We start from the raw sequence: 15209 nt of genomic DNA, 5'->3' as shown, positions 1-15209 counted from the left end.
GACTTTGATGGAGCAAGAGCCTACGACCATACCATGCTGAATATACCGGTTCTCGTCCGATCACCGAAGTCAAGCAGCATAGGGCTCGGTTAGTACTTGGATGGGAGACCGCCTGGGAATACCGGGTGTTGTAGGCATTTTTTGCTTCATGAAATGCCCCTTTATTCATTTTTTCATTTTAAGTCGTTGGTATTTGTTTTCCTTTATAGTATCACTTTTGTCTCCTTTTTTGTTGTCTTTTTCGTCTCCTTCGTCACCCTTTTTAATAGAGCAGGAATAAACTTTTCGCTTGATGTCCGACATTCAAGGCAATGATGAAAGTCGTTTGTTTGCAAGCACAGGGTCTCCAAGAGACGAGGCGCGCAGTTCAAGGCCTACACCATCATGTGAATTGTTGCGTCACACACAGGTGCGCATCCAAGAAAAAAAACACGACAATATCTCCAAATTATCGTAGGTAGGCATCCGATGGAAACTGAAACAAACCCAATGAAAGATCGGTGGAATGACTGAAGACATCAATCAACCAATATTATTACTGACAGGGATTAAATAGATGATGACGTCATAGTATCCCTTCAAATAGCTTGACTTTGATGGAGCAAGAGCCTACGACCATACCATGCTGAATATACCGGTTCTCGTCCGATCACCGAAGTCAAGCAGCATAGGGCTCGGTTAGTACTTGGATGGGAGACCGCCTGGGAATACCGGGTGTTGTAGGCATTTTTTGCTTCATGAAATGCCCCTTTATTCATTTTTTCATTTTAAGTCGTTGGTATTTGTTTTCCTTTATAGTATCACTTTTGTCTCCTTTTTTGTTGTCTTTTTCGTCTCCTTCGTCACCCTTTTTAATAGAGCAGGAATAAACTTTTCGCTTGATGTCCGACATTCAAGGCAATGATGAAAGTCGTTTGTTTGCAAGCACAGGGTCTCCAAGAGACGAGGCGCGCAGTTCAAGGCCTACACCATCATGTGAATTGTTGCGTCACACACAGGTGCGCATCCAAGAAAAAAAACACGACAATATCTCCAAATTATCGTAGGTAGGCATCCGATGGAAACTGAAACAAACCCAATGAAAGATCGGTGGAATGACTGAAGACATCAATCAACCAATATTATTACTGACAGGGATTAAATAGATGATGACGTCATAGTATCCCTTCAAATAGCTTGACTTTGATGGAGCAAGAGCCTACGACCATACCATGCTGAATATACCGGTTCTCGTCCGATCACCGAAGTCAAGCAGCATAGGGCTCGGTTAGTACTTGGATGGGAGACCGCCTGGGAATACCGGGTGTTGTAGGCATTTTTTGCTTCATGAAATGCCCCTTTATTCATTTTTTCATTTTAAGTCGTTGGTATTTGTTTTCCTTTATAGTATCACTTTTGTCTCCTTTTTTGTTGTCTTTTTCGTCTCCTTCGTCACCCTTTTTAATAGAGCAGGAATAAACTTTTCGCTTGATGTCCGACATTCAAGGCAATGATGAAAGTCGTTTGTTTGCAAGCACAGGGTCTCCAAGAGACGAGGCGCGCAGTTCAAGGCCTACACCATCATGTGAATTGTTGCGTCACACACAGGTGCGCATCCAAGAAAAAAAACACGACAATATCTCCAAATTATCGTAGGTAGGCATCCGATGGAAACTGAAACAAACCCAATGAAAGATCGGTGGAATGACTGAAGACATCAATCAACCAATATTATTACTGACAGGGATTAAATAGATGATGACGTCATAGTATCCCTTCAAATAGCTTGACTTTGATGGAGCAAGAGCCTACGACCATACCATGCTGAATATACCGGTTCTCGTCCGATCACCGAAGTCAAGCAGCATAGGGCTCGGTTAGTACTTGGATGGGAGACCGCCTGGGAATACCGGGTGTTGTAGGCATTTTTTGCTTCATGAAATGCCCCTTTATTCATTTTTTCATTTTAAGTCGTTGGTATTTGTTTTCCTTTATAGTATCACTTTTGTCTCCTTTTTTGTTGTCTTTTTCGTCTCCTTCGTCACCCTTTTTAATAGAGCAGGAATAAACTTTTCGCTTGATGTCCGACATTCAAGGCAATGATGAAAGTCGTTTGTTTGCAAGCACAGGGTCTCCAAGAGACGAGGCGCGCAGTTCAAGGCCTACACCATCATGTGAATTGTTGCGTCACACACAGGTGCGCATCCAAGAAAAAAAACACGACAATATCTCCAAATTATCGTAGGTAGGCATCCGATGGAAACTGAAACAAACCCAATGAAAGATCGGTGGAATGACTGAAGACATCAATCAACCAATATTATTACTGACAGGGATTAAATAGATGATGACGTCATAGTATCCCTTCAAATAGCTTGACTTTGATGGAGCAAGAGCCTACGACCATACCATGCTGAATATACCGGTTCTCGTCCGATCACCGAAGTCAAGCAGCATAGGGCTCGGTTAGTACTTGGATGGGAGACCGCCTGGGAATACCGGGTGTTGTAGGCATTTTTTGCTTCATGAAATGCCCCTTTATTCATTTTTTCATTTTAAGTCGTTGGTATTTGTTTTCCTTTATAGTATCACTTTTGTCTCCTTTTTTGTTGTCTTTTTCGTCTCCTTCGTCACCCTTTTTAATAGAGCAGGAATAAACTTTTCGCTTGATGTCCGACATTCAAGGCAATGATGAAAGTCGTTTGTTTGCAAGCACAGGGTCTCCAAGAGACGAGGCGCGCAGTTCAAGGCCTACACCATCATGTGAATTGTTGCGTCACACACAGGTGCGCATCCAAGAAAAAAAACACAGACAATATCTCCAAATTATCGTAGGTAGGCATCCGATGGAAACCTGAAACAAACCCAATGAAAGATCGGTGGAATGACTGAAGACATCAATCAACCAATATTATTACTGACAGGGATTAAATAGATGATGACGTCATAGTATCCCTTCAAATAGCTTGACTTTGATGGAGCAAGAGCCTACGACCATACCATGCTGAATATACCGGTTCTCGTCCGATCACCGAAGTCAAGCAGCATAGGGCTCGGTTAGTACTTGGATGGGAGACCGCCTGGGAATACCGGGTGTTGTAGGCATTTTTTGCTTCATGAAATGCCCCTTTATTCATTTTTTCATTTTAAGTCGTTGGTATTTGTTTTCCTTTATAGTATCACTTTTGTCTCCTTTTTTGTTGTCTTTTTCGTCTCCTTCGTCACCCTTTTTAATAGAGCAGGAATAAACTTTTCGCTTGATGTCCGACATTCAAGGCAATGATGAAAGTCGTTTGTTTGCAAGCACAGGGTCTCCAAGAGACGAGGCGCGCAGTTCAAGGCCTACACCATCATGTGAATTGTTGCGTCACACACAGGTGCGCATCCAAGAAAAAAAACACGACAATATCTCCAAATTATCGTAGGTAGGCATCCGATGGAAACTGAAACAAACCCAATGAAAGATCGGTGGAATGACTGAAGACATCAATCAACCAATATTATTACTGACAGGGATTAAATAGATGATGACGTCATAGTATCCCTTCAAATAGCTTGACTTTGATGGAGCAAGAGCCTACGACCATACCATGCTGAATATACCGGTTCTCGTCCGATCACCGAAGTCAAGCAGCATAGGGCTCGGTTAGTACTTGGATGGGAGACCGCCTGGGAATACCGGGTGTTGTAGGCATTTTTTGCTTCATGAAATGCCCCTTTATTCATTTTTTCATTTTAAGTCGTTGGTATTTGTTTTCCTTTATAGTATCACTTTTGTCTCCTTTTTTGTTGTCTTTTTCGTCTCCTTCGTCACCCTTTTTAATAGAGCAGGAATAAACTTTTCGCTTGATGTCCGACATTCAAGGCAATGATGAAAGTCGTTTGTTTGCAAGCACAGGGTCTCCAAGAGACGAGGCGCGCAGTTCAAGGCCTACACCATCATGTGAATTGTTGCGTCACACACAGGTGCGCATCCAAGAAAAAAAACACGACAATATCTCCAAATTATCGTAGGTAGGCATCCGATGGAAACTGAAACAAACCCAATGAAAGATCGGTGGAATGACTGAAGACATCAATCAACCAATATTATTACTGACAGGGATTAAATAGATGATGACGTCATAGTATCCCTTCAAATAGCTTGACTTTGATGGAGCAAGAGCCTACGACCATACCATGCTGAATATACCGGTTCTCGTCCGATCACCGAAGTCAAGCAGCATAGGGCTCGGTTAGTACTTGGATGGGAGACCGCCTGGGAATACCGGGTGTTGTAGGCATTTTTTGCTTCATGAAATGCCCCTTTATTCATTTTTTCATTTTAAGTCGTTGGTATTTGTTTTCCTTTATAGTATCACTTTTGTCTCCTTTTTTGTTGTCTTTTTCGTCTCCTTCGTCACCCTTTTTAATAGAGCAGGAATAAACTTTTCGCTTGATGTCCGACATTCAAGGCAATGATGAAAGTCGTTTGTTTGCAAGCACAGGGTCTCCAAGAGACGAGGCGCGCAGTTCAAGGCCTACACCATCATGTGAATTGTTGCGTCACACACAGGTGCGCATCCAAGAAAAAAAACACGACAATATCTCCAAATTATCGTAGGTAGGCATCCGATGGAAACTGAAACAAACCCAATGAAAGATCGGTGGAATGACTGAAGACATCAATCAACCAATATTATTACTGACAGGGATTAAATAGATGATGACGTCATAGTATCCCTTCAAATAGCTTGACTTTGATGGAGCAAGAGCCTACGACCATACCATGCTGAATATACCGGTTCTCGTCCGATCACCGAAGTCAAGCAGCATAGGGCTCGGTTAGTACTTGGATGGGAGACCGCCTGGGAATACCGGGTGTTGTAGGCATTTTTTGCTTCATGAAATGCCCCTTTATTCATTTTTTCATTTTAAGTCGTTGGTATTTGTTTTCCTTTATAGTATCACTTTTGTCTCCTTTTTTGTTGTCTTTTTCGTCTCCTTCGTCACCCTTTTTAATAGAGCAGGAATAAACTTTTCGCTTGATGTCCGACATTCAAGGCAATGATGAAAGTCGTTTGTTTGCAAGCACAGGGTCTCCAAGAGACGAGGCGCGCAGTTCAAGGCCTACACCATCATGTGAATTGTTGCGTCACACACAGGTGCGCATCCAAGAAAAAAAACACGACAATATCTCCAAATTATCGTAGGTAGGCATCCGATGGAAACTGAAACAAACCCAATGAAAGATCGGTGGAATGACTGAAGACATCAATCAACCAATATTATTACTGACAGGGATTAAATAGATGATGACGTCATAGTATCCCTTCAAATAGCTTGACTTTGATGGAGCAAGAGCCTACGACCATACCATGCTGAATATACCGGTTCTCGTCCGATCACCGAAGTCAAGCAGCATAGGGCTCGGTTAGTACTTGGATGGGAGACCGCCTGGGAATACCGGGTGTTGTAGGCATTTTTTGCTTCATGAAATGCCCCTTTATTCATTTTTTCATTTTAAGTCGTTGGTATTTGTTTTCCTTTATAGTATCACTTTTGTCTCCTTTTTTGTTGTCTTTTTCGTCTCCTTCGTCACCCTTTTTAATAGAGCAGGAATAAACTTTTCGCTTGATGTCCGACATTCAAGGCAATGATGAAAGTCGTTTGTTTGCAAGCACAGGGTCTCCAAGAGACGAGGCGCGCAGTTCAAGGCCTACACCATCATGTGAATTGTTGCGTCACACACAGGTGCGCATCCAAGAAAAAAAACACGACAATATCTCCAAATTATCGTAGGTAGGCATCCGATGGAAACTGAAACAAACCCAATGAAAGATCGGTGGAATGACTGAAGACATCAATCAACCAATATTATTACTGACAGGGATTAAATAGATGATGACGTCATAGTATCCCTTCAAATAGCTTGACTTTGATGGAGCAAGAGCCTACGACCATACCATGCTGAATATACCGGTTCTCGTCCGATCACCGAAGTCAAGCAGCATAGGGCTCGGTTAGTACTTGGATGGGAGACCGCCTGGGAATACCGGGTGTTGTAGGCATTTTTTGCTTCATGAAATGCCCCTTTATTCATTTTTTCATTTTAAGTCGTTGGTATTTGTTTTCCTTTATAGTATCACTTTTGTCTCCTTTTTTGTTGTCTTTTTCGTCTCCTTCGTCACCCTTTTTAATAGAGCAGGAATAAACTTTTCGCTTGATGTCCGACATTCAAGGCAATGATGAAAGTCGTTTGTTTGCAAGCACAGGGTCTCCAAGAGACGAGGCGCGCAGTTCAAGGCCTACACCATCATGTGAATTGTTGCGTCACACACAGGTGCGCATCCAAGAAAAAAAACACGACAATATCTCCAAATTATCGTAGGTAGGCATCCGATGGAAACTGAAACAAACCCAATGAAAGATCGGTGGAATGACTGAAGACATCAATCAACCAATATTATTACTGACAGGGATTAAATAGATGATGACGTCATAGTATCCCTTCAAATAGCTTGACTTTGATGGAGCAAGAGCCTACGACCATACCATGCTGAATATACCGGTTCTCGTCCGATCACCGAAGTCAAGCAGCATAGGGCTCGGTTAGTACTTGGATGGGAGACCGCCTGGGAATACCGGGTGTTGTAGGCATTTTTTGCTTCATGAAATGCCCCTTTATTCATTTTTTCATTTTAAGTCGTTGGTATTTGTTTTCCTTTATAGTATCACTTTTGTCTCCTTTTTTGTTGTCTTTTTCGTCTCCTTCGTCACCCTTTTTAATAGAGCAGGAATAAACTTTTCGCTTGATGTCCGACATTCAAGGCAATGATGAAAGTCGTTTGTTTGCAAGCACAGGGTCTCCAAGAGACGAGGCGCGCAGTTCAAGGCCTACACCATCATGTGAATTGTTGCGTCACACACAGGTGCGCATCCAAGAAAAAAAACACGACAATATCTCCAAATTATCGTAGGTAGGCATCCGATGGAAACTGAAACAAACCCAATGAAAGATCGGTGGAATGACTGAAGACATCAATCAACCAATATTATTACTGACAGGGATTAAATAGATGATGACGTCATAGTATCCCTTCAAATAGCTTGACTTTGATGGAGCAAGAGCCTACGACCATACCATGCTGAATATACCGGTTCTCGTCCGATCACCGAAGTCAAGCAGCATAGGGCTCGGTTAGTACTTGGATGGGAGACCGCCTGGGAATACCGGGTGTTGTAGGCATTTTTTGCTTCATGAAATGCCCCTTTATTCATTTTTTCATTTTAAGTCGTTGGTATTTGTTTTCCTTTATAGTATCACTTTTGTCTCCTTTTTTGTTGTCTTTTTCGTCTCCTTCGTCACCCTTTTTAATAGAGCAGGAATAAACTTTTCGCTTGATGTCCGACATTCAAGGCAATGATGAAAGTCGTTTGTTTGCAAGCACAGGGTCTCCAAGAGACGAGGCGCGCAGTTCAAGGCCTACACCATCATGTGAATTGTTGCGTCACACACAGGTGCGCATCCAAGAAAAAAAACACGACAATATCTCCAAATTATCGTAGGTAGGCATCCGATGGAAACTGAAACAAACCCAATGAAAGATCGGTGGAATGACTGAAGACATCAATCAACCAATATTATTACTGACAGGGATTAAATAGATGATGACGTCATAGTATCCCTTCAAATAGCTTGACTTTGATGGAGCAAGAGCCTACGACCATACCATGCTGAATATACCGGTTCTCGTCCGATCACCGAAGTCAAGCAGCATAGGGCTCGGTTAGTACTTGGATGGGAGACCGCCTGGGAATACCGGGTGTTGTAGGCATTTTTTGCTTCATGAAATGCCCCTTTATTCATTTTTTCATTTTAAGTCGTTGGTATTTGTTTTCCTTTATAGTATCACTTTTGTCTCCTTTTTTGTTGTCTTTTTCGTCTCCTTCGTCACCCTTTTTAATAGAGCAGGAATAAACTTTTCGCTTGATGTCCGACATTCAAGGCAATGATGAAAGTCGTTTGTTTGCAAGCACAGGGTCTCCAAGAGACGAGGCGCGCAGTTCAAGGCCTACACCATCATGTGAATTGTTGCGTCACACACAGGTGCGCATCCAAGAAAAAAAACACGACAATATCTCCAAATTATCGTAGGTAGGCATCCGATGGAAACTGAAACAAACCCAATGAAAGATCGGTGGAATGACTGAAGACATCAATCAACCAATATTATTACTGACAGGGATTAAATAGATGATGACGTCATAGTATCCCTTCAAATAGCTTGACTTTGATGGAGCAAGAGCCTACGACCATACCATGCTGAATATACCGGTTCTCGTCCGATCACCGAAGTCAAGCAGCATAGGGCTCGGTTAGTACTTGGATGGGAGACCGCCTGGGAATACCGGGTGTTGTAGGCATTTTTTGCTTCATGAAATGCCCCTTTATTCATTTTTTCATTTTAAGTCGTTGGTATTTGTTTTCCTTTATAGTATCACTTTTGTCTCCTTTTTTGTTGTCTTTTTCGTCTCCTTCGTCACCCTTTTTAATAGAGCAGGAATAAACTTTTCGCTTGATGTCCGACATTCAAGGCAATGATGAAAGTCGTTTGTTTGCAAGCACAGGGTCTCCAAGAGACGAGGCGCGCAGTTCAAGGCCTACACCATCATGTGAATTGTTGCGTCACACACAGGTGCGCATCCAAGAAAAAAAACACGACAATATCTCCAAATTATCGTAGGTAGGCATCCGATGGAAACTGAAACAAACCCAATGAAAGATCGGTGGAATGACTGAAGACATCAATCAACCAATATTATTACTGACAGGGATTAAATAGATGATGACGTCATAGTATCCCTTCAAATAGCTTGACTTTGATGGAGCAAGAGCCTACGACCATACCATGCTGAATATACCGGTTCTCGTCCGATCACCGAAGTCAAGCAGCATAGGGCTCGGTTAGTACTTGGATGGGAGACCGCCTGGGAATACCGGGTGTTGTAGGCATTTTTTGCTTCATGAAATGCCCCTTTATTCATTTTTTCATTTTAAGTCGTTGGTATTTGTTTTCCTTTATAGTATCACTTTTGTCTCCTTTTTTGTTGTCTTTTTCGTCTCCTTCGTCACCCTTTTTAATAGAGCAGGAATAAACTTTTCGCTTGATGTCCGACATTCAAGGCAATGATGAAAGTCGTTTGTTTGCAAGCACAGGGTCTCCAAGAGACGAGGCGCGCAGTTCAAGGCCTACACCATCATGTGAATTGTTGCGTCACACACAGGTGCGCATCCAAGAAAAAAAACACGACAATATCTCCAAATTATCGTAGGTAGGCATCCGATGGAAACTGAAACAAACCCAATGAAAGATCGGTGGAATGACTGAAGACATCAATCAACCAATATTATTACTGACAGGGATTAAATAGATGATGACGTCATAGTATCCCTTCAAATAGCTTGACTTTGATGGAGCAAGAGATACGACCATACCATGCTGAATATACCGGTTCTCGTCCGATCACCGAAGTCAAGCAGCATAGGGCTCGGTTAGTACTTGGATGGGAGACCGCCTGGGAATACCGGGTGTTGTAGGCATTTTTTGCTTCATGAAATGCCCCTTTATTCATTTTTTCATTTTAAGTCGTTGGTATTTGTTTTCCTTTATAGTATCACTTTTGTCTCCTTTTTTGTTGTCTTTTTCGTCTCCTTCGTCACCCTTTTTAATAGAGCAGGAATAAACTTTTCGCTTGATGTCCGACATTCAAGGCAATGATGAAAGTCGTTTGTTTGCAAGCACAGGGTCTCCAAGAGACGAGGCGCGCAGTTCAAGGCCTACACCATCATGTGAATTGTTGCGTCACACACAGGTGCGCATCCAAGAAAAAAAACACGACAATATCTCCAAATTATCGTAGGTAGGCATCCGATGGAAACTGAAACAAACCCAATGAAAGATCGGTGGAATGACTGAAGACATCAATCAACCAATATTATTACTGACAGGGATTAAATAGATGATGACGTCATAGTATCCCTTCAAATAGCTTGACTTTGATGGAGCAAGAGCCTACGACCATACCATGCTGAATATACCGGTTCTCGTCCGATCACCGAAGTCAAGCAGCATAGGGCTCGGTTAGTACTTGGATGGGAGACCGCCTGGGAATACCGGGTGTTGTAGGCATTTTTTGCTTCATGAAATGCCCCTTTATTCATTTTTTCATTTTAAGTCGTTGGTATTTGTTTTCCTTTATAGTATCACTTTTGTCTCCTTTTTTGTTGTCTTTTTCGTCTCCTTCGTCACCCTTTTTAATAGAGCAGGAATAAACTTTTCGCTTGATGTCCGACATTCAAGGCAATGATGAAAGTCGTTTGTTTGCAAGCACAGGGTCTCCAAGAGACGAGGCGCGCAGTTCAAGGCCTACACCATCATGTGAATTGTTGCGTCACACACAGGTGCGCATCCAAGAAAAAAAACACGACAATATCTCCAAATTATCGTAGGTAGGCATCCGATGGAAACTGAAACAAACCCAATGAAAGATCGGTGGAATGACTGAAGACATCAATCAACCAATATTATTACTGACAGGGATTAAATAGATGATGACGTCATAGTATCCCTTCAAATAGCTTGACTTTGATGGAGCAAGAGCCTACGACCATACCATGCTGAATATACCGGTTCTCGTCCGATCACCGAAGTCAAGCAGCATAGGGCTCGGTTAGTACTTGGATGGGAGACCGCCTGGGAATACCGGGTGTTGTAGGCATTTTTTGCTTCATGAAATGCCCCTTTATTCATTTTTTCATTTTAAGTCGTTGGTATTTGTTTTCCTTTATAGTATCACTTTTGTCTCCTTTTTTGTTGTCTTTTTCGTCTCCTTCGTCACCCTTTTTAATAGAGCAGGAATAAACTTTTCGCTTGATGTCCGACATTCAAGGCAATGATGAAAGTCGTTTGTTTGCAAGCACAGGGTCTCCAAGAGACGAGGCGCGCAGTTCAAGGCCTACACCATCATGTGAATTGTTGCGTCACACACAGGTGCGCATCCAAGAAAAAAAACACGACAATATCTCCAAATTATCGTAGGTAGGCATCCGATGGAAACTGAAACAAACCCAATGAAAGATCGGTGGAATGACTGAAGACATCAATCAACCAATATTATTACTGACAGGGATTAAATAGATGATGACGTCATAGTATCCCTTCAAATAGCTTGACTTTGATGGAGCAAGAGCCTACGACCATACCATGCTGAATATACCGGTTCTCGTCCGATCACCGAAGTCAAGCAGCATAGGGCTCGGTTAGTACTTGGATGGGAGACCGCCTGGGAATACCGGGTGTTGTAGGCATTTTTTGCTTCATGAAATGCCCCTTTATTCATTTTTTCATTTTAAGTCGTTGGTATTTGTTTTCCTTTATAGTATCACTTTTGTCTCCTTTTTTGTTGTCTTTTTCGTCTCCTTCGTCACCCTTTTTAATAGAGCAGGAATAAACTTTTCGCTTGATGTCCGACATTCAAGGCAATGATGAAAGTCGTTTGTTTGCAAGCACAGGGTCTCCAAGAGACGAGGCGCGCAGTTCAAGGCCTACACCATCATGTGAATTGTTGCGTCACACACAGGTGCGCATCCAAGAAAAAAAACACGACAATATCTCCAAATTATCGTAGGTAGGCATCCGATGGAAACTGAAACAAACCCAATGAAAGATCGGTGGAATGACTGAAGACATCAATCAACCAATATTATTACTGACAGGGATTAAATAGATGATGACGTCATAGTATCCCTTCAAATAGCTTGACTTTGATGGAGCAAGAGCCTACGACCATACCATGCTGAATATACCGGTTCTCGTCCGATCACCGAAGTCAAGCAGCATAGGGCTCGGTTAGTACTTGGATGGGAGACCGCCTGGGAATACCGGGTGTTGTAGGCATTTTTTGCTTCATGAAATGCCCCTTTATTCATTTTTTCATTTTAAGTCGTTGGTATTTGTTTTCCTTTATAGTATCACTTTTGTCTCCTTTTTTGTTGTCTTTTTCGTCTCCTTCGTCACCCTTTTTAATAGAGCAGGAATAAACTTTTCGCTTGATGTCCGACATTCAAGGCAATGATGAAAGTCGTTTGTTTGCAAGCACAGGGTCTCCAAGAGACGAGGCGCGCAGTTCAAGGCCTACACCATCATGTGAATTGTTGCGTCACACACAGGTGCGCATCCAAGAAAAAAAACACGACAATATCTCCAAATTATCGTAGGTAGGCATCCGATGGAAACTGAAACAAACCCAATGAAAGATCGGTGGAATGACTGAAGACATCAATCAACCAATATTATTACTGACAGGGATTAAATAGATGATGACGTCATAGTATCCCTTCAAATAGCTTGACTTTGATGGAGCAAGAGCCTACGACCATACCATGCTGAATATACCGGTTCTCGTCCGATCACCGAAGTCAAGCAGCATAGGGCTCGGTTAGTACTTGGATGGGAGACCGCCTGGGAATACCGGGTGTTGTAGGCATTTTTTGCTTCATGAAATGCCCCTTTATTCATTTTTTCATTTTAAGTCGTTGGTATTTGTTTTCCTTTATAGTATCACTTTTGTCTCCTTTTTTGTTGTCTTTTTCGTCTCCTTCGTCACCCTTTTTAATAGAGCAGGAATAAACTTTTCGCTTGATGTCCGACATTCAAGGCAATGATGAAAGTCGTTTGTTTGCAAGCACAGGGTCTCCAAGAGACGAGGCGCGCAGTTCAAGGCCTACACCATCATGTGAATTGTTGCGTCACACACAGGTGCGCATCCAAGAAAAAAAACACGACAATATCTCCAAATTATCGTAGGTAGGCATCCGATGGAAACTGAAACAAACCCAATGAAAGATCGGTGGAATGACTGAAGACATCAATCAACCAATATTATTACTGACAGGGATTAAATAGATGATGACGTCATAGTATCCCTTCAAATAGCTTGACTTTGATGGAGCAAGAGCCTACGACCATACCATGCTGAATATACCGGTTCTCGTCCGATCACCGAAGTCAAGCAGCATAGGGCTCGGTTAGTACTTGGATGGGAGACCGCCTGGGAATACCGGGTGTTGTAGGCATTTTTTGCTTCATGAAATGCCCCTTTATTCATTTTTTCATTTTAAGTCGTTGGTATTTGTTTTCCTTTATAGTATCACTTTTGTCTCCTTTTTTGTTGTCTTTTTCGTCTCCTTCGTCACCCTTTTTAATAGAGCAGGAATAAACTTTTCGCTTGATGTCCGACATTCAAGGCAATGATGAAAGTCGTTTGTTTGCAAGCACAGGGTCTCCAAGAGACGAGGCGCGCAGTTCAAGGCCTACACCATCATGTGAATTGTTGCGTCACACACAGGTGCGCATCCAAGAAAAAAAACACGACAATATCTCCAAATTATCGTAGGTAGGCATCCGATGGAAACTGAAACAAACCCAATGAAAGATCGGTGGAATGACTGAAGACATCAATCAACCAATATTATTACTGACAGGGATTAAATAGATGATGACGTCATAGTATCCCTTCAAATAGCTTGACTTTGATGGAGCAAGAGCCTACGACCATACCATGCTGAATATACCGGTTCTCGTCCGATCACCGAAGTCAAGCAGCATAGGGCTCGGTTAGTACTTGGATGGGAGACCGCCTGGGAATACCGGGTGTTGTAGGCATTTTTTGCTTCATGAAATGCCCCTTTATTCATTTTTTCATTTTAAGTCGTTGGTATTTGTTTTCCTTTATAGTATCACTTTTGTCTCCTTTTTTGTTGTCTTTTTCGTCTCCTTCGTCACCCTTTTTAATAGAGCAGGAATAAACTTTTCGCTTGATGTCCGACATTCAAGGCAATGATGAAAGTCGTTTGTTTGCAAGCACAGGGTCTCCAAGAGACGAGGCGCGCAGTTCAAGGCCTACACCATCATGTGAATTGTTGCGTCACACACAGGTGCGCATCCAAGAAAAAAAACACGACAATATCTCCAAATTATCGTAGGTAGGCATCCGATGGAAACTGAAACAAACCCAATGAAAGATCGGTGGAATGACTGAAGACATCAATCAACCAATATTATTACTGACAGGGATTAAATAGATGATGACGTCATAGTATCCCTTCAAATAGCTTGACTTTGATGGAGCAAGAGCCTACGACCATACCATGCTGAATATACCGGTTCTCGTCCGATCACCGAAGTCAAGCAGCATAGGGCTCGGTTAGTACTTGGATGGGAGACCGCCTGGGAATACCGGGTGTTGTAGGCATTTTTTGCTTCATGAAATGCCCCTTTATTCATTTTTTCATTTTAAGTCGTTGGTATTTGTTTTCCTTTATAGTATCACTTTTGTCTCCTTTTTTGTTGTCTTTTTCGTCTCCTTCGTCACCCTTTTTAATAGAGCAGGAATAAACTTTTCGCTTGATGTCCGACATTCAAGGCAATGATGAAAGTCGTTTGTTTGCAAGCACAGGGTCTCCAAGAGACGAGGCGCGCAGTTCAAGGCCTACACCATCATGTGAATTGTTGCGTCACACACAGGTGCGCATCCAAGAAAAAAAACACGACAATATCTCCAAATTATCGTAGGTAGGCATCCGATGGAAACTGAAACAAACCCAATGAAAGATCGGTGGAATGACTGAAGACATCAATCAACCAATATTATTACTGACAGGGATTAAATAGATGATGACGTCATAGTATCCCTTCAAATAGCTTGACTTTGATGGAGCAAGAGCCTACGACCATACCATGCTGAATATACCGGTTCTCGTCCGATCACCGAAGTCAAGCAGCATAGGGCTCGGTTAGTACTTGGATGGGAGACCGCCTGGGAATACCGGGTGTTGTAGGCATTTTTTGCTTCATGAAATGCCCCTTTATTCATTTTTTCATTTTAAGTCGTTGGTATTTGTTTTCCTTTATAGTATCACTTTTGTCTCCTTTTTTGTTGTCTTTTTCGTCTCCTTCGTCACCCTTTTTAATAGAGCAGGAATAAACTTTTCGCTTGATGTCCGACATTCAAGGCAATGATGAAAGTCGTTTGTTTGCAAGCACAGGGTCTCCAAGAGACGAGGCGCGCAGTTCAAGGCCTACACCATCATGTGAATTGTTGCGTCACACACAGGTGCGCATCCAAGAAAAAAAACACGACAATATCTCCAAATTATCGTAGGTAGGCATCCGATGGAAACTGAAACA

General features: G+C 42.3%; 26 non-coding genes across 26 annotated transcripts; all 26 read left to right on the top strand.

Moving 5' to 3' along the window:
• The first annotated feature begins 18 nt into the window (after positions 1 to 18).
• On the top strand, positions 19 to 137 carry LOC135158664 (5S ribosomal RNA). The gene has a single exon (XR_010297430.1). It is a non-coding gene; the product is annotated as a 5S ribosomal RNA (ribosomal RNA).
• A 470-nt stretch (positions 138 to 607) lies between these two features.
• Positions 608 to 726, top strand: LOC135158663 (5S ribosomal RNA). The gene has a single exon (XR_010297429.1). It is a non-coding gene; the product is annotated as a 5S ribosomal RNA (ribosomal RNA).
• Positions 727 to 1196: 470 nt separating this feature from the next.
• Positions 1197 to 1315, top strand: LOC135158662 (5S ribosomal RNA). The gene has a single exon (XR_010297428.1). It is a non-coding gene; the product is annotated as a 5S ribosomal RNA (ribosomal RNA).
• Positions 1316 to 1785: 470 nt separating this feature from the next.
• LOC135158661 (5S ribosomal RNA) lies at positions 1786 to 1904 on the top strand. Its single transcript, XR_010297427.1, has one exon. It is a non-coding gene; the product is annotated as a 5S ribosomal RNA (ribosomal RNA).
• Positions 1905 to 2374: 470 nt separating this feature from the next.
• Positions 2375 to 2493, top strand: LOC135158660 (5S ribosomal RNA). The gene has a single exon (XR_010297426.1). It is a non-coding gene; the product is annotated as a 5S ribosomal RNA (ribosomal RNA).
• A 472-nt stretch (positions 2494 to 2965) lies between these two features.
• Positions 2966 to 3084, top strand: LOC135158659 (5S ribosomal RNA). The gene has a single exon (XR_010297425.1). It is a non-coding gene; the product is annotated as a 5S ribosomal RNA (ribosomal RNA).
• Positions 3085 to 3554: 470 nt separating this feature from the next.
• Positions 3555 to 3673, top strand: LOC135158658 (5S ribosomal RNA). Its single transcript, XR_010297424.1, has one exon. It is a non-coding gene; the product is annotated as a 5S ribosomal RNA (ribosomal RNA).
• A 470-nt stretch (positions 3674 to 4143) lies between these two features.
• LOC135158657 (5S ribosomal RNA) lies at positions 4144 to 4262 on the top strand. The gene has a single exon (XR_010297423.1). It is a non-coding gene; the product is annotated as a 5S ribosomal RNA (ribosomal RNA).
• A 470-nt stretch (positions 4263 to 4732) lies between these two features.
• On the top strand, positions 4733 to 4851 carry LOC135158656 (5S ribosomal RNA). Its single transcript, XR_010297422.1, has one exon. It is a non-coding gene; the product is annotated as a 5S ribosomal RNA (ribosomal RNA).
• Positions 4852 to 5321: 470 nt separating this feature from the next.
• Positions 5322 to 5440, top strand: LOC135158655 (5S ribosomal RNA). The gene has a single exon (XR_010297421.1). It is a non-coding gene; the product is annotated as a 5S ribosomal RNA (ribosomal RNA).
• Positions 5441 to 5910: 470 nt separating this feature from the next.
• Positions 5911 to 6029, top strand: LOC135158653 (5S ribosomal RNA). The gene has a single exon (XR_010297419.1). It is a non-coding gene; the product is annotated as a 5S ribosomal RNA (ribosomal RNA).
• Positions 6030 to 6499: 470 nt separating this feature from the next.
• Positions 6500 to 6618, top strand: LOC135158652 (5S ribosomal RNA). Its single transcript, XR_010297418.1, has one exon. It is a non-coding gene; the product is annotated as a 5S ribosomal RNA (ribosomal RNA).
• Positions 6619 to 7088: 470 nt separating this feature from the next.
• LOC135158651 (5S ribosomal RNA) lies at positions 7089 to 7207 on the top strand. Its single transcript, XR_010297417.1, has one exon. It is a non-coding gene; the product is annotated as a 5S ribosomal RNA (ribosomal RNA).
• A 470-nt stretch (positions 7208 to 7677) lies between these two features.
• Positions 7678 to 7796, top strand: LOC135158650 (5S ribosomal RNA). Its single transcript, XR_010297416.1, has one exon. It is a non-coding gene; the product is annotated as a 5S ribosomal RNA (ribosomal RNA).
• Positions 7797 to 8266: 470 nt separating this feature from the next.
• LOC135158649 (5S ribosomal RNA) lies at positions 8267 to 8385 on the top strand. The gene has a single exon (XR_010297415.1). It is a non-coding gene; the product is annotated as a 5S ribosomal RNA (ribosomal RNA).
• Positions 8386 to 8855: 470 nt separating this feature from the next.
• On the top strand, positions 8856 to 8974 carry LOC135158648 (5S ribosomal RNA). The gene has a single exon (XR_010297414.1). It is a non-coding gene; the product is annotated as a 5S ribosomal RNA (ribosomal RNA).
• A 469-nt stretch (positions 8975 to 9443) lies between these two features.
• LOC135158701 (5S ribosomal RNA) lies at positions 9444 to 9562 on the top strand. Its single transcript, XR_010297467.1, has one exon. It is a non-coding gene; the product is annotated as a 5S ribosomal RNA (ribosomal RNA).
• A 470-nt stretch (positions 9563 to 10032) lies between these two features.
• On the top strand, positions 10033 to 10151 carry LOC135158647 (5S ribosomal RNA). Its single transcript, XR_010297413.1, has one exon. It is a non-coding gene; the product is annotated as a 5S ribosomal RNA (ribosomal RNA).
• Positions 10152 to 10621: 470 nt separating this feature from the next.
• On the top strand, positions 10622 to 10740 carry LOC135158646 (5S ribosomal RNA). The gene has a single exon (XR_010297412.1). It is a non-coding gene; the product is annotated as a 5S ribosomal RNA (ribosomal RNA).
• Positions 10741 to 11210: 470 nt separating this feature from the next.
• Positions 11211 to 11329, top strand: LOC135158645 (5S ribosomal RNA). The gene has a single exon (XR_010297411.1). It is a non-coding gene; the product is annotated as a 5S ribosomal RNA (ribosomal RNA).
• A 470-nt stretch (positions 11330 to 11799) lies between these two features.
• LOC135158644 (5S ribosomal RNA) lies at positions 11800 to 11918 on the top strand. The gene has a single exon (XR_010297410.1). It is a non-coding gene; the product is annotated as a 5S ribosomal RNA (ribosomal RNA).
• Positions 11919 to 12388: 470 nt separating this feature from the next.
• On the top strand, positions 12389 to 12507 carry LOC135158642 (5S ribosomal RNA). Its single transcript, XR_010297408.1, has one exon. It is a non-coding gene; the product is annotated as a 5S ribosomal RNA (ribosomal RNA).
• Positions 12508 to 12977: 470 nt separating this feature from the next.
• Positions 12978 to 13096, top strand: LOC135158641 (5S ribosomal RNA). The gene has a single exon (XR_010297407.1). It is a non-coding gene; the product is annotated as a 5S ribosomal RNA (ribosomal RNA).
• Positions 13097 to 13566: 470 nt separating this feature from the next.
• Positions 13567 to 13685, top strand: LOC135158640 (5S ribosomal RNA). Its single transcript, XR_010297406.1, has one exon. It is a non-coding gene; the product is annotated as a 5S ribosomal RNA (ribosomal RNA).
• Positions 13686 to 14155: 470 nt separating this feature from the next.
• On the top strand, positions 14156 to 14274 carry LOC135158639 (5S ribosomal RNA). Its single transcript, XR_010297405.1, has one exon. It is a non-coding gene; the product is annotated as a 5S ribosomal RNA (ribosomal RNA).
• A 470-nt stretch (positions 14275 to 14744) lies between these two features.
• On the top strand, positions 14745 to 14863 carry LOC135158638 (5S ribosomal RNA). The gene has a single exon (XR_010297404.1). It is a non-coding gene; the product is annotated as a 5S ribosomal RNA (ribosomal RNA).
• Positions 14864 to 15209: the final 346 nt, after the last annotated feature.

The sequence above is a fragment of the Lytechinus pictus genome, unplaced genomic scaffold, assembly GCF_037042905.1.
Source record: "Lytechinus pictus isolate F3 Inbred unplaced genomic scaffold, Lp3.0 scaffold_98, whole genome shotgun sequence".
Taxonomy (NCBI): domain Eukaryota; kingdom Metazoa; phylum Echinodermata; class Echinoidea; order Temnopleuroida; family Toxopneustidae; genus Lytechinus; species Lytechinus pictus.
Note: the sequence above shows the minus strand (reverse complement) of the source record. Positions and strands in the feature narration are given on the sequence as shown.